The following is a 12,380-nucleotide window of genomic DNA, read 5'->3' as shown; positions in this document are numbered from 1 at the left end:
ACTCCAGCCTGGGCGACAGAGTGAGACTCCACCTAAAAAAAAAAAAAGAAAGAAAAAGAAAAAAAGATTTAAGCCATTGGAGTTGGGTTTTCTATGAAAGTTTGGTGCAGGGGGCAAACATGATTGGAGAAGGCCTTCTGGAGGAGGCGGGACTTAAACTGGACATTTCAAGACCATTTCACATTCTTAGACTTGGGCATCAGATACTCCTAGGTTTGAGCTCTATTTCTGCAATTATGACTATCTGTGTGGCTCTAAGTAAGTTAGCCTCTCTGAGCTTCAGTTTCCTCGTTTGTAAAATAAGGATAATAGTACCTGCCTGTGATGTCATTCAGATGATTAAATGAGGTGATACATGGTAAAAGCTTAGCATGAGGTCTGACATATAAGTGATCTGCAAATGTCATTTATCATTATTTTATAGCATTATTAATTGAGATGAGGAAGAGGAGTCCAATGAGGTCATTGTTGGAATATTGAGGGGAGGTGTCAGGAAAGCCCTTTGTGAGGGACACAGCAACCCCAGCTCCCATTTCTGGGGCTACAGGCAGAGCTGGGGGACCGGTGAAGGAGGCTGTAGAAGGGCTTCTGCCCTGGGAGAAGCTGGACTGTCCTTTACAGCTCAGTAATGGAGAAGAGGTGGGAGTGAGCCTATAATTTGGGGGTTGGGCAGAGGGGTCTAGTTGGGACCCTGGCAAGTTAGCTTAGAGCAGCCAGCAAGGCCCCAAACCTTCCTCTATGGAAACAGCCTGAAGTTGAAGGGAGGGAGAGGCCAGCAGAGAACCCCTCTGCAGGTAGGTTGACCAACTCATCCCCATATCCCTACAACTTTCTGGGTTTAGCACTGAAGATCTTATGTCCTGGGAAACCCCTCAGTCCTGCACAAACCAGGCTGGTTGGTCAGATCCTGTCTGCTGGAGATCCTCTAGGTAGGGGCCTCTAGGAGGCCTGGTGTCTCAGTCTTGGGGATATCACCTAGGCCCATGGGTCTGCCCCATGGAGCTACCACCAGGGCAACCAGGCTTTACATCTCATTGGTCAGGGACCGCAAAAGCCCCTCAGTGATCACAGGCTGCTTGTCAGGGTCTGAGGACACAGTGTAGTGCTGAGTAGTACAAGCTCTTTCCAGAAACTGTCTCAGTCCTTTGGGAGAGTCAGTCTTGTGTTATCACCAGCAAGTAACATGGTACCAATTTAGGTGCTCAAAACATATAAAGACTGCATTCATGCCTGAGATCTGTCTTCACCACACCAAGCCTAGTACTGAAATTGCACCATTCACACTTCATTTGTTAGGTTTGAACCAATACAGACGGTGTTCCCAGAAGCTTTCACCTGTCATGCATCCTCAGGATAAAGGAGTCCACAGTGCTTTCCTGAGGAGGAGAGAACTTTGGGAACCCCCTAACCCTGGGGTTAAGGGAGGAAGGAGCCATAATGGGAGGCCTGAGACACTCTGAGGACCTCACAATTGGGCCGGTGTGGTACTGAGTGGGGGCAAGAGTGAGCTTGAGCTGGCATGTCATGACCGGAGATGATAAACTGATCACTTGTTTTATCCCCTTATCCCTTAAGGGCCTTCTAAAATGACTGTTAAGGAATAAAAAAAATAAATAAATAAACCCACAACAATAAAGATAATGGGTGAGGTAACCTCAGTTGACAAGATATTTCAACAAATTTCAGGACACTAAAAAGCAAATGGGCCAGGTGCAGTGGCTCACACCTGTAATCCCAACACTTTGGGAGGCTGAGGTGGGCGGATCACTTGAGTCCACAAGGCAGAGGCTGCAGTGAGCCAAGATTGTGCCACTAAACCCCAGCCAGACCCTATCTCAAAAAAAAAAAAAAAAAAAAAGCAAATGGAGGTAACAGATGAAGCAGGCCAGAGAAAACCTCAGTAGAGTGTGTGCAGAGATGACAGAGGGAGCACCTGGGCAGAACCAGCAAGACACAGAGCTTAAAGAGGGGATTGATTGGAAGTCTGTACATTGGACAGTCTCTCCCCACCACTGTGTGCAGAGCACTGGGAAAGTTGGCATCTTTGCTCCAGGTGGGAGATCAGGGGGTTTCTGGAGAAATCTAATGTCTCCAGAAGACATGCTCTGGCACTGGGGTGGGAGTGGAGAGAAGAAGTCCTCTGCTCTAGTGACTGACTGACTGGTTGCCACTGGCAACCTAAGGCATACCAGCTAGTCAATGGGCTTTTTAGTTCTTCATTTCTAAATATGAATGGACAATCAAAGATGACCACACATTTGAGGAAAGTCTCCAAACTCAGAGAAAGACAAATGAATAAAATGGGCTCAGAGGAAATAGGAATAACACAAGAAACAAAAAAGAACTAAAAAATAGATTTTTTCCTCTATTTACACCTTCCCAGGGATTCAAGGGGGCATTGTATGCATCAAATATAACTGGATGGTATGAGGAAAAAAGAAACAGAGACCAAGAGAGCCCTCTTGAAAATCCAAGAAATATATATGCTTTTAAATTTAATAGAATGTTGGCTGGGCACAGTGGCTCACGCCTGTAATCCTAGCACTTTGGGAGGCCAAGGTGGGCGGATCACCTGAGGTCAGGAGTTCAAGACCAGCCTGGCCAACGTAGTGAAACCCAGTCTCTACTAAAAATACAAAAATTAGCCAGGCATGGTGGCACATGCCTGTAGTTCCAGCTACTCAGGAAGCTGAGGCAGGAGAATCGCTTGAACCCGGGAGGCGGGGGTGGCAGTGAGCTGAGATCGTGCCACTGTACTCCAGCTTGGGTGACAGAGCAAGACTCTGCCTCAAAACAAAACAAAAAACTTTTTTAATAGAATGTTTTAAAATTAAGGAAATTTATCAGAGTGAAATAAAAATATGAGGAGGTAGAAAACATAAGACATAAAGAATCCAAGAAATAAAAAATCCAACAAATGGGAATTCCTGCAAAAACAGAAATAGAGAAGATGAATTATTTAAAGTTACAATAAAACATTTCTCATAAAGTTCAAAGATGTCCATATTAAAAAGAGCTGTGTGCCTAGAAAATGAATGAAAAAATGATCTACCCTCAGGTACAGCATCTTAACATGTTTGAACACAGGGATAAAGAGATCTAAAGCTTTCAGATGGGAGAAAAATGAAAATAAAGAAAAGGTCAAAAGGAATGAGAATCAGAATGACTTCAGAATTCTCAGCAGCAATACTAGACGCTAGAGGACAATGGAGAAATGTTTCAACTGCTGAGAGAACTGAACTTTCCATCTAGAATTCTATATAGGCTGAACTATCGATTTTAAGGATATAATAAAGATATATGGAGACACATAGGAGTCAGAATACCTTCATCATCTGCGCTGTTCCTTAGGTAGTTACATGGAGAGTGTGCCCCAGAAAAACAAGGAAATACACCATTAAAGAGGAGTTTCAGGCCGGGCGCGGTGGCTCAAGCCTGTAATCCCAGCACTTTGGGAGGCCGAGGCGGGCGGATCACAAGGTCAGGAGATCGAGACCATCCTGGCTAACATGGTGAAACCCTGTCTCTACTAAAAAATACAAAAAACTAGCCGGGCGAGGTGGCGGGCGCCTGTAGTCCCAGCTACTCGGGAGGCTGAGGCAGGAGAATGGTGTGAACCCAGGAGGCGGAGCTTGCAGTGAGCTGAGATCTGGCCAGTGCACTCCAGCTTGGGTGACAGAGCGAGACTCCGTCTCAAAAAAAAAAAAAAAAAAAAAAGGAGTTTCAAAGAGACTGGACTTCATGCAGAAAGTCGTGAAAGGAAGTCAGACGACAGATGTCCAGCAGGCTTGGACACTAGCAGACCACACTGGAGTAGGACAGTAGAGGGCCTTGAAAGGAAGTCTCTGGGGAAAGGAGGAGACCAGGTAAACATTAGGGAAGGATAAAGGCAGTTAGAAACTTGAGGAAAAGAAAAGGTGAGGCCAGGAGTGGTGGCTCACGCCTGTAATTCCAGCACTTTGGGAGGCCACAGCGGGTGGATCACCTGAGGTCAGGAGATCGAGACCAACCTGGGCAACATGGTGAAACCCTGTCTCTACTGAAAATACAAAAATTAGCCAGGTGTGGTGGCGAGCATCTGTAACCCAGCTACTCGGGAGGCTGAGGCAGGAGAATCGCTTGAACCTGGGAGTCAGAGGTTGTAGTGAGCTGAGATCGCACCACTGCACTCCAGCCTGGGCGACAGAGTGAGACCCTGTCAAAAAAAAAAAAAAGAAAAAAGAGGGAGTCCATATGTGTCACCATTGTGCAAAAAGCAAGGGAGCTATGCTGCTCTGTCTATGGAGTAGCCTTTCTTTTGTTTCTCTACTTTCTTAATAAACTTGCTTTCACTTCACTCTATGGATTCATCCCAAATTCTTGCTTGTGCAAGATCCGAGAACCCTCTCTGGGGGTCTGGATTGGGACTCCTTTCCGGTAACATCTTCCTGGCAAACCATGAAGGGACTATACTGAAGAGACCCCCAATTCAAAGGAAAATTGCATGGCACCAGTTGGCTGACTTTGGGACACAGTTGGAGATGCTGGTTATTTTGTCAAGGCTTTGACTGGAATGGCATGCTTTCAAATACAAACAGACTGCTTTAAGGAATCAAAGTTGAGTTACAGAGCAATTAAAGCCCCTCAGGAGAGCTGGCCTCATACCTTGTCTACACAGTCACAGTACAGGGTTCCTAACATATCAGATTGCCACTGCCTTCCTCTTCTGTAACTAAAGACCCTGTACTGGACAGATCAGCTGGCACTACCCAGATTGATAAACTAGCTCATCTGGTCTTGTGGCTCCTGCCCAGAAACTGACTCAGGGCAAGAGGACAGCTTCGACTCCCTATGATTTTATCTCCAACTGGATCAATCAGCACTCCCCACTTTCCGACCACCTACCCATCATTTTATCCTTAAAACCTGCAGTCCCCAAGTTCTGGGGGAGACTGGTTTGAGTAATAATCAAACTCTGGTCTCCTGTAAAAAAAAAAAAAAAAAAAAAAAAGGAAGGAAGCAGAGAGAGAGAGACAGAAAGAGGAAAAGAAAGAAAGAAGAAAAGAAAGAGAAAGAAGCTATATATCTATGTATAGAATGTGCTTATTTATGCATTGAGTACCTAGGGGAAAAATATACGGGAAACCTGGCATTGCTTTTTTGAGGGGGGCTTTTGAACAGAGAGAATGGGGGTTGGATGAAGACCTAATTTTCACTGTTTGAAATCTTTACTATTTATTCTGCCTACATTAAGAAAAAAAAGGCAGGAGAAGCATAATAAATATATAAAGGCAAGTGTTAGAAGAAACGGCTGAGTCTGAACTCTTTTACATCATAGAAGATGTCAGGCAGATGGAGGCTGTTGCTTTTTAACTGTGGTATGCATTACTTTGATGAGACTATTTTTTAAATTGTTTTTATTGTGGTAAAATAAACGTAACACAAAATTCACCATTTAACTTTTTTTTTTTTTAAATTAGTTTCCTTTTTTTTTTTTTTTTTTTTTTTTTTTTTTTTTTTTTTTTTTTTTTTTTTTTTTTTGAGACAAAGTCTTGCTCTGTTGCCCAGGCTGGAGTGCAATGGCACCATCTCGGCTCACTGCATCCTCTGCCTCCCAGGTTCAAGTGATCCTCCTGCCTCACCCTCCCAAGTAGCTGGGATTACAAACATGTGCCACCACACCTGGATAATTTTTGTATTTTTAGTAGAGACGGGGTTTCACCATGTTGGCCAGGTTGGTCTTGAGCTTCTGACATCAAGTGATCCACCTGCTTTGGCCTCTCAAAGTGTAGGGATTACAGGCGTGAGCCACTGCACCCAGCCCATTTAACCATTTTTAATTGTACAATTCAATGGCATTAAGCACATTCATGTCGTTATGCAAGCATTACCACCATTCATCTCCAGAACCTTTTACATCTTCCCAAACTGAAACTCCAAACCCATTAAGCAATCCTCCCATTCTCCAATCCTCCCAGCCCCTGGCAACCACCATTTTGCTTTCTGTCTCTATGAATCTGATTACTTATATATTTGGAATCATACAGTATTTTTATTTTTGTGACTGGCTTATTTTATGTAGCATAGTGTCTTCAGGGTTCATCCGTGTTGTAGCATGTGTCAGAATCAGCCTTTTTATGGTTGAGTAATATTCAGATGAAACTATTTTTTATTATTTATTTATTTATTTAGTTATTTTTGAGATAGAGTCTCGCTCTGTCACCCAGGCTGGAGTGCAGTGGCCGGATCTCAGCTCACTGCAAACTCCGCCTCCTGAGTTTACGCCATTCTCCTGCCTCAGCCTCCCCAGTAGCTGGGACTACAGGCACCCGCTACCTCGCCTGGCTAGTTTTTTGTATTTTTTAGTAGAGACGGGGTTTCACCGTGTTAGCCAGGATGGTCTCGATCTCCTGACCTCGTGATCCGCCCGTCTTGGCCTCCCAAAGTGCTGGGATTATAGGCTTGAGCCACCGCGCCCGGCCGAAACTATTTTTTAAATAGAGGAATAGGAGGAGGAGGAAAAAAGGAGGATGTAGGTAGATAATAAGAGATGTCCTTGGTCGGGCAATGATGTGCTGTTTGCCCGGCACATTAGTTTTCTATTGCTGCATAACAAATTACCACAAACAGCAGCTTAAAGCAGTCCTGTTTATTACCTCATAGTTCTGTAGTTCATGTATCTGGATGGGTGCCACTGACTGGGATCTCTCTGCTCACAGTATTACAACGTCTGAATCAAAATGTCAGTGGGGGCCGGGCGCAGTGGCTCACATCTGTAATCCCAGGACTTTGGGAGGCCGAGAGTGGCGTATCACTTGTCAGGAGTTCAAGACCAGCCTGGCCAACATGGTGAAACCCTGTCTTTACTAAAAGTACAAAAATTAGTCAAGCCTGGTGGCATGCACCTGTAGTCCCAGCTACTCAGGAGGCTGAGGCAGGAGAATCGCTTGAACCCGGGAGGTGGAGGTTGCAGTGAGCCAAGATTGTGCCAGTGCACTCCAGCCTGGGTGACAGAGTGAGACTCCATCTTAAAAAAAAAAAAAAAAAGATGTCAGCAGGGCTGGGCTGTCATCTATGTCATCTAGAAGCTCTTCCAGCCTCTTTCACACTGTTGGCAGAATGTTCCTTCCAGCTGTGGAACTGAGGTCCTCATTTCCTTGCTGTTGGCCGGGGTGAGTGGAGCTCCTAGAAGCCATTCTCCCTTCCTTGCACATGCCCCCACTCCCTTCAGAGCAAGTAACGGCAGGTCAAGTACTTCTCATGCCTTGATTCTGACTTCCTTCTCTCTTACCAGCCAGAGAAAACTCACTTTTAATGAACCCATGGGATTTGATTGGGCCCACCCAGTTAATCTATCTTTTGCCACATACCATAACATAACCACAGGTTCAACACACACTCAAAGGGGAGGGCACTTTACAAGGGTGAGGGTCACTGGTGACATCATAGAACTCGGCCTGCCCCAATGACCTTCACCCTTGGATAATTAGCTTTTCTGTGGAATATGTTATATTACATGGCAAGAATTTTGCAGATGCAATTAAGGTTACTAACCAGTTGACTTAAGATAGGGAGATTAACCAGGTAGGCCTAAGATAATCATGTAAGCCCTTTAAAAGCAGAGTTTTGTCCAGCTGGTGACAGAAAAGAAAGTCAGAAATTCAAAGCATGAGGACTCTATCTTGAAAGTGGAGAGTGCACGTGGAAGGGACCCTAGAGCAGCCTCTAGTGCCAAGGCCACCCCATGGCCAGCAGTGACCAAGGTAATGGGGACTCGCTAGGAACTGGATTCTGCGAACAATGTGAAAGAGCTTGGAAGTGATTCTTTCCCAGGGCCTCTGAAAGAGAGCCAGGCCCAGCTGAAGCCTTGATTTCAGACTTGCCGTATTGTGGGCAGAGAACACAGTCAAGCCTGCGCAGACTTCTCATCTACAGAACTGTGAGGTAATAAATGGATGGTTTTTTTGTTTTTGTTTTTTGAGATAGTCTTGCTCTGTTGCCCAGGCTGGAGTGCAGGGTCACGATCTCAGCTCACTGCAACCTCTACCTCCTGAGTTCAAGCGATTCTCCTGCCTCAGCCTCCCAAGTAGCTGGGATTACAGGCAGGTGCCACCACGTGCTACTTTTTTTTTGTATTTTCAGCAGAGACGGGGTTTCACCATGTTAGCCAGGATGGTCTTGATCTCCTGACCTTGTGATTTGCCTGCCTCAGCCTCCCAACGTGCTGGGATTACAGGTGTGAGCCACCACACCTGGCGATGGATGTTGTTTTAAGTCACTAAGTTTATGGTGATTTATTATGTAGCAAAAGAAAATTTATACACCTGGCTGTCCCCCTACCAGTCTGCTCCCAAAACTCTTTATTTTGTTTGTGTTCCAAGAGGTGTTTTAGACTAGACTGCAGACAGGCAGACCTGGGTTAGAACTTTTCCTCTATAAGGATTTGCAGTCATGAGCACAGTAAACATTCACTAAACAGCAGGTGGAATGACTGTTTTTATACTCGTACTCCCTCTGTAATTGATCTCAATTCCCTGCCCCCACTTCTCTGGAAAGTTTACACACTCTCCCCTGCACTTTGCACTTATTCTACTACTGCATTATCAGAAGTTGCCACAGCCCCTGTCATGATGAAAGAGCTCTGAGAATGTGGAAGAACACAGTGGAACTTTCTGGAAGTCTGAGCTATCCAGTGAAGTGGGCTGCTCAGGGAGGGGTGAGTTATCTGTTGCTAGAGTAGCTACCTGTCAGGGATGCTGGAAGGGGTTGACTTCATGACATCTTGAGTCTGCCTCTTGCTTGTGTTTTGAAGCTGGCATTTTGTGTTGGAGGGGGACATGGGGTGGGGGGGATTTTCTTTTTTTTCTTTTGGATAGAGTCTCTCTCTGTTGCCCAGGCTGGAGTGCAGTGGCGTGATCTCAGATCACTGCAACCTCCACCTCCCAGGTTCAAGAAATTCTCCTTTCTCAGCCTCCCAAGTAACTGGGATTACAGGCATGAGCCACTGCACCAAGCCTGGCATTTGTTTTATTGAAATGTAAAACAAATATATGTGTGTGTGTGTGTGTGTGTGTATACACACACACACACACACACACACACACACGCCAGGAGGCAGGTGCTAGAAGGTGAGAGACCTCTCCAGCTGGGGTTAGCAGGGAAGGCAGAGTCAGGTATTAGAGTGGGGCATTAATTCATTCACTGAATTACTTGAACATGTATTCTTGACTCTGGCAGTCTTGCACTGGGAGATTCTGAAATAGACTGAAATATAGGTGAGATTTTGACAGCTGCTCCTGTGGAAGAAGTTCCAGGTAGAAGTCACATCATGATCAAGACCTGACAGATCCACTTCTCCATGGAGCAGCCACAGGACAAGCAGGGAGTTCTGAAGCATGTGTTCTGCTAGGAGGGAGGAGGGATGGGACTTGTGGTTGTTTCGGTGGTGTGGGACAGGGAAAAGATGAGAGTGCGCACAGTGGATCCTGGAAGGTTGCGGCTGGGATCAAGGAGTCTCCTAGTTCTGTGCAGGGATCCAGAACAGGGAGATGCAGGTTTGTGGGTACAGAAAAAATTGACCAGCTGGCAGAAGCCATGAAAGGTGGATGCAGGATGGATCCTGGACGCCTCTCGGTGGCCATACTGATAACTACACCTGGTAACACCCGGACAGCCAGTGCCCAGCTGATGGACTGCTTCATTTAACTCTGCACTGGGAGGACACACACACCTACCCAGGTCTATCTCTCATTTGATTTGTGGTATTATGCAATCTGTGCTCGCTGACGACTTGTGGTCTGTTGATGCTCCAATATGCATTTTTTGGTTTTTTTTTATATACTTGTGTGTGTTTATTATTTTTTAGTGTATGATTGTGTTATTTTGTGGTCTGAAATTGTTTATTGGTGCTTGTTTTCCATTTATTGTGATTCTTGACATGTGCAAGTGTTTGTCATTTCTGTTGTTATTGTACTATTTGGTGTCTTAGTTGTTGTTAAGTATTGCATTTGGCTTATGCACTAGTGTCCTTAAATACTGATGTATCTTGTAGTGTTGTATGTTTGTGTATTCTGTTGTATCATGATCTTCTTTGTTTGTTGTGTCTGAGTGCATGTGTGCTAATTTAAGTGTATGGGGCTTGGCTTTCTGTTACACATTGAAATAGTTAAGCTCGATAATCTTATTGTTTAAAGTTTGCTCTTGGATGCAGGCCTGTTCCAGAATAACTAGCAGATGCGAAAAGCATCCATTATGTATTTTTGCAATTAGCCGAAAACCAGAAACTTTTCTTAAATAACAGACACAATTCTGTGGGTTGCTTATTGCTGGGAGCCACCTCCTCTTGTGCCCAGCCCCAACCCTGGCCAAGCCAGAGAAGGTTTGCAAACTGTCCCTAGTGAGATGGAAAAATCATTAAGGGTTTCAGAATACAGCTCAAGGGATAGCTTACAGTGAAGAGGAGGAAGAGGAGAAAAACGGAGCAGCCTCCTAAATCTAAAAAGGCCCTGTCAAACTGACTCATCCAGCCCAGCTTTCTAGTCTGAACTCAGCTAAACAGACACTGGATAAAATTCACCTTCCTTTACCTGTTATGAAAGGTTTATCACTTTCTTTGCATACTCCTATCTCCCATTATTTGGTGCATGGACCCTCACCCCCTCCAGCTAAGTGGGTCTCTCCTGTCCCTCACTGCCATCTTTTTGCTACTGCTGTTTCTCTCTTTTCCAATGCAAACTGGACACCTCCTGCCCACCAACAGCATTAATGCCAGTAAACTTTGTTAAGCACCTATCCCAGGCACTGGGGAGGACACCGAGGGAGGGGGTGGGAGGCAGAAACAGAGGCTTAGGGAAACTTCTCAGCATTTGGGTTCTTATGGTAAGGCACAGATCCTCATGATGCCCCTTAGCCTTTCCTCCCCACTCGTATATACAGGGAACTCTTATGTGTCACAGACTATGTCGGGAATTCCAGGTGGACTTCAGACTTCGATCCCTACTTGAAGATGATCCCCAAACCACAGAATCTCCAGAGTGAAAGAGTAAAGCACCCTGCCAAATAAGCATCCAGGACCTGCGTGCACACTTCCAGCGAGTGATCATGTCCTCAGGCACTCCAATTCATTGTTGGGCGGCTCTAACCTTAGACGGTCTTCCTTATGTCGTTTCCACTGCCCTAGCTCTGCCCTCAAGCCCACATTGAATACATCTACTCCACCTCCCTTCAGTGGATTGCAGACAGTGGTGGTAGTCCCCTGGCTTCTCCTCACCATTTTGTTTTTGTTTTTGATACGGAGTCTCACTCTGTCACCAGGCTGGAGTAGAGTGGTGCAATTTTGGCTCACTGCAGCTTCCACCTCTCGGGTTCAAGCAATTCTCCTGCCTCAGCCTCCTAAGTAGGTGGGACTACAGGTGCGAGCCACCATGCCTGGTTAATGTTTTGTATTTTTAGTAGAGAAAGGGTTTCACCATGTTGGCCAGGTTGGTCTCGAACTCCTGACCTCAAGTGATCCACCTGCCTCGGCCTCCCAAAGTGCTGGGATTACAGACATGAGCCACCATGCCTGGCCTCTCCTCACCTTTAAAGACAGTGGCAGCTGCTAAGTAAGATAATAGGAAGCCCTCTATGCCACGCTGCCATCCATGTGACAACTCCCTTAGTGGGAGAACATTTGTGATACTGTTGTAGAGCTTCCCTCTCACTCTGTGAGCTCAAGAATGGCAGCAGACTAAGGAGAGGTTTAATTTGTGACCTTTCACTATGGTTTGTCACCAACTGTCAATTCAGCAAACACTAAGTACCTACTCTGTACTAGACACTGTGGATAAAAAGACCAAGACTTTTTTTTTTTTCTTTTTTTTTTCTTTTTTTTTTATGTTGAAAAGATATATATATTTATATAGAATTAGGCAGCTGGACTCAGTTTAGATGATCCCAATTTTGTTGGCAACATCCAAAGCGTCGTAATCAGGAGCTAGTCGAACATATGCCTTTTTCTCTCCATCAGGCCGAATCAGGGTGTTGACCTTGGCCACATCAATGTCATAGAGCTTCTTCACAGCCTGTTTAATCTGGTGCTTGTTGGCTTTAACATCCACAATGAACACAAGTGTGTTGTTGTCTTCTATCTTCTTCATGGCAGACTCAGTGGTCAGCGGAAACTTGATGATAGCATAGTGGTCAAGCTTGTTTCTCCTGGGGGCGCTCTTCCGAGGATATTTGGGCTGCCTCCGGAGTCGCAGTGTCTTGGGCCGCCGGAAGGTGGGTGACGTGCGGATCTTCTTTTTTTTGTGGCTGTGGACACCCTTCAACACTGCTTTCTTGGCCTTTAAAGCCTTTGCTTTGGCTTCGGCTTTAGGAGGGGCAGGAGCTTCCTTCTTCGCTTTCGGCGCCATCTTCAT

General features: G+C 45.5%; 1 long non-coding RNA gene and 1 pseudogene across 2 annotated transcripts in view; one reads left to right on the top strand and one right to left on the bottom strand.

The window, feature by feature from the left end:
* Nucleotides 1–12,380, top strand: part of LOC108529628 (uncharacterized) — a 35,585-nt gene that overhangs the window by 16,042 nt on the left and 7,163 nt on the right. The gene's annotated exons all lie outside the window — the stretch shown is intronic.
* LOC108529627 (60S ribosomal protein L23a pseudogene) lies at nucleotides 11,844–12,380 on the bottom strand (annotated as a pseudogene). The gene has a single exon (XR_001885599.1). The product of XR_001885599.1 is annotated as a 60S ribosomal protein L23a pseudogene (transcript).

Source organism: Rhinopithecus bieti, unplaced genomic scaffold, assembly GCF_001698545.2.
Source record: "Rhinopithecus bieti isolate Rb0 unplaced genomic scaffold, ASM169854v2 scaffold_6776, whole genome shotgun sequence".
Lineage (NCBI taxonomy): Eukaryota > Metazoa > Chordata > Mammalia > Primates > Cercopithecidae > Rhinopithecus > Rhinopithecus bieti.
The sequence above is the reverse complement of the archived record's forward strand: the minus strand, read 5'-3'. Positions and strand labels throughout refer to the sequence as shown.